This window comes from Pseudomyrmex gracilis, unplaced genomic scaffold (assembly GCF_002006095.1).
Source record: "Pseudomyrmex gracilis isolate BER0280 unplaced genomic scaffold, ASM200609v1 scaffold_98, whole genome shotgun sequence".
Lineage (NCBI taxonomy): Eukaryota > Metazoa > Arthropoda > Insecta > Hymenoptera > Formicidae > Pseudomyrmex > Pseudomyrmex gracilis.
Genome location: NW_018020682.1, coordinates 248766 through 253325, shown reverse-complemented (window position 1 = coordinate 253325; position 4560 = coordinate 248766).

Here is a 4560-nt window from a genome sequence, read left to right as displayed (position 1 = left end):
ACGTGACCAAGGTCAGTGACGTCGTCCGATCAGCGTCGAGATAAAAGTAGCCACAATCAATATCGAGAGAATCGATTGTGATTATTTACACACATTATTTTTCTGGTAGAAATGTTAATAGCTCGTATTGATATTCAAAGCGTTTTTGTATAAATATAAATTACATTGCACCAGCTTTTGAAGTTGTCACTTTTTTTTTTAATCATCAATTAGGTGGTCAAATGATCGCTAAATACCGTGGCAGACCTGTTTACTCGAAATTATGCCGCTTATTTATTTCGTTTTTATGGCACACGGGACTCCATCGATAAATCATTTCGTATAAAACGAGAGGTAAAATAAAACGTGCGCGAGTGTGTTTGCATTTGGAAATAAGAAAATAATTACTCGGGAAGAAACATTCGTCAGCTCAGTCGTGATAAACCGCAGAAAACAAATATCACTGTAGCATAAAGCGCGCTAATGTGGCACCATGTAATTATTCAGCACACTAAACAAGCACAGTCAGTAACCTCGCAATTATCCGCGCTGATTTGAGAGCCGATCATTGCCTCGAGCGCGCGTATATCAACTATATAGACAATGTACATAGACGCCGTACAATAAATTCTCACCTCATTCGCTGGCGTACACGAATGGGATATTAACAAGTGTCTAAATAGGCTCTTCTTCAAGAAACAACACAGTGTGATTGTAATTATAAAAACAATTAAATCATCTCGAGATCTAATAATACTTCGTTCAAGTTTGATTTATCGGTTTACAAACTAGTTACAAAATTATTAATAAAAATCTATTAAACAAACATATGCGTTAAACGCGAAAAAATGTTTATATCTGTGTCGATCTTTGCTTATTCTGTCTTTCCGGGCGGACAATCGAGACGAGACGCCGACGTTCTCTCTGTCTCTTCCCTCACAACTCCCGTCAAGATTCCTGAAACAATTCCCATCATACGCCGCTCCGTCGTCGTGCGGTCGCTCCCTCCAGAGATTCCAAAAAAGTGTGCTCGTCATCGTCGCATATTCCGACGATAGCGCATTCAAATAAAGGCGAGGCCGGCGCTGCTCTCCGAGAGAGAGAGAGCGAGAGAGAGAAAGAGAGAGAAAGAGAGCTGGTGACAAGGCCCTGACGCTACTCGCTTTTGATGTCGCCGCCTGCTGTCGGCATCTGATTAGCATCCTCCTTCTTCTTCCGCCGCGAGCGTTTCCACCTCGCTCCACTTCCCTCCTTTCCACGCCACCGGAGGAATACCGTCCTAGAAAGAACTGCGGTGAATCGCGGTGGACCGCTCGGTGGATATCAAGGCAGAGGGGAATGCAGAGGAGAGTCTGCGATGTCACTCCGGCGCGTTAAGTCGCGTCTCTTTCCTCCGTCCGTCCGTCCATCTAGCCTCGTCTGTAACTTCTCCTTCGGTGGCGAAGGATGAGCAGGAAACGAGAGGGACGAGGGGAGAAAGCGCGCGAGGGGATGTGTTCTGAGTTATTCCTACCGGTGCTTTTCTCTCTCTCTCTTCCCCTCTCTCTTTCTTTTCCTCTTCTTCTTCTTCTTCTTTCTTCAGTCGAGCCGCGGGGACATCATTTAAATGTCCCTTTGCTGAGCGCGCGTCCGCGAGTTTTTAGTCCCTCGTCTCCGAGAAGCCAACGGCCCTGGACGGCCAGGTATCCACGAGTAGAGAGCCTAGAGATTGAGCAGGTATGAAACAAATACTGTTCGTAGAACGAGACTAGTTTTCCTCGAGATTCTCGGCATTGCCGACTATGACGTGACGTTTGCAGTAACGGGAAGTGAAACAGCACCAAGTCGTTTTATGCATTGAAAATAACGATTACACACACACATACACGCGCACATATACGCGCGTTATTTTGATAGCACTTTGAAAATTCCCGATACAAATAATGCTGTCTATCAACAACAATGACATCGCATTCCGCGTGTTCTCGACGATCGGGAAAGTCGAGAGGAGAACGCGTTTTAACCCGCGACTTCGGTAATTGTCATTTCTGACCAGCCTAACATACCTACCGCGCCTCAATCTCTTTCTCTCTTTCTCTCTCTCTCCCTCTCTCTCTCTCTCTCTCTCTCTCTCATCTCTCGTTCTCTTTATAAACAATATGCGACCGCGGTGTTCTTCTCTTCTGGGTTCTCTTCTCGGACTGGCCTGGAGTTCCAGCCCGGTCGCCTAATAAAACGATCGTCGATTATCGTGCAATTATGCCGTCTCATTAATCCATCTGTAATTATGCTCCCTTCTTCGTCCTCTGGTTTGTGATCCAACTCGCTCGGCCGCTCGATCCCGCTCCGAGTTTCTTGGACCGATTCCATCGCTCGTCCTGCTTCTTTCTCCCGCCGATGAGAAACCTTCGCGTGGACGAGAAGAGCGGCGACCCGAGACCTTATCCGCCAGTTTCATAACTTACGAACGTCGAGAGAGAGAGAGAGAGAGAGAGAGAGAGAGAGAGACGCGCGCATGCAGCAATGTTGGGACAACCGCCGACGTCCGTTCCCTCTGTCCGTCATCGGAAGCGGCAATTACACCCTACTTGAAATCAAAGCACTCGCCCGGTCGCGTTTCTTTTTTTCTTCCAAGACTATATACCAGGACCGGAACAAAATCCGAGCAAAACATACGGACGGCGACAAACCCGTTGATTGATTTTTCGCTGCTCTCCGCTACGCCAAGTATTCGCGTACGCAAATTATTTGTCCCGTCTACGCGCGTTCGTGGAATTACTTTGTAATTAATTCGTATTTTAGAAAATTAATTAATTTTGACAAGATAGTTACGTGTTGAAATTAGTTCGAAATATTTAAAGTTTTATTTTCAAGTTCGATTCTGGCGATAACCGTAGAAGGAGTCGATTACAATTCTCTTTGCAGAAAGACAAGAATAGAGAGACCAGCAGGGGTCTTCGTGATAGCGACCTTCGTGATGATTTGAAAAAAATGTCCAAGCAGACTCGAGAGACGATGACGCTTCAGCATCGTCGCGACCGGTAGCGGAATAACGTTGGTCGGCAACGCTTTTTCCACAATGTAGATTTGTTTGCATTTAAAAATCAAATCGACCACCTTCTCCTTGTTACCTCTTCGCTCTTTGCGCACGGTGGAACAGCAAGAGGTTGGTATACCTGATTGGTGAAACACAGAAACACACTTCGTTTCTCTGCGTTGCTCTTTGTTGCTCTTCTCGCCGACTGATCTTTCTCTTCTCTCTCTTTCTCTCTTTCTCTTGTTCTTTTCTTTTTTTTCTCTTTGCTCTCCCCGAGCTCTCAGTTGGGGACAATGCACGCCAGTTTTTGCGTCGTTTGCTTCCACGGAGACGGACGACGACGGATTTGCCGGCAACTCCGCTGCTTCTCTCCCCGTTTTTCTCCGTCCATCCGTCCCTCTTCATCTTCTTCTTCCTCTTCCTTCATCCGCGCGACATCGGGCCTTCCTCTCTTCTTTCTCTTCCGCGATGTCTTTCTCTCGCTCTATACGCCTCTCACGGCTTCTCTTTTTCCTGCCTCCGAGTGAGGACTTCACGATTCTCGGGCTCAACCCCTCGCATACAATGAAATCGAAAATCTCTGCGGCACTCGGAGAATGCAGCGCATGATTACCTACATCGAAACGAAGAACCGATTGGCAAGAAGAAGCGCCGCGTTTTCTATCTCTCTCTCTCTCGTCTCTTTCTTTCTCTCTTGTTCTTCTCTGATCTTTCTGTCTCACGAAAACGGCACTTCCACCTTCACGAAACGAGCAATCGAGACTCGGCAACGAGATCGAATGTCGGCACGCTTCGCAACAATTGGCTTGAAACCAAAAATTATAAGTAAATTCAACATTCTTCTATATAACGGAACTTAGGAACTTGCGCGTGTGAATTATTTCGTATTAAAAAAAATCTTTCGAGCATATATGTTTGAACTAACTCATCGCTACAGAAGAACGTTTATGACCGAACGGAGTCTGTGTAAAATAAATCGACGAAAACCTATCGTCATTCATGTCATCCGACAATGGTGCGGATGTTGGGTGTGGCAGACGAGCACGCGACATCTCTGTCGTCGTATCGTGACTGCGAACCGTTAAGATCGCGAGATATCGATCAGTCGTGATCTGTAGCACGATCTCGCTCGAGATCACGAATCGATTGATTACGCGAAGATGCTTAGAAGAAGATTATAAAGTAAAAAGTATTCCGCGAAGTCTATTGCGCGATCTCATTTAATTAATTATAATTTATTACTCTGTCAAAACAAATCCAATCGACATGTTTCATGCGAATCAAACAATTACTTGTTTTTGTTTGCGCTTTTATAACACTTAAATCAGGTTTGTCTTTGTTATTTTTTATTATTTATTTTTATTATTTTTTAATTACCTTTAGGTTTGTCTATTTTTAATATCCAAAGTAACAGTTTTTATTACGATGTCTGAAATGTAGGTAAATCTCTTGTTAACTCGATTAAAATATTTTTAATAACACACCGCGGTGAGTCGATGAAGCGTCTCGGCGAGCGCTTCGTCGTCTCCGACGAGACCGTAAAGTAGCGCAATTATACACTCCGG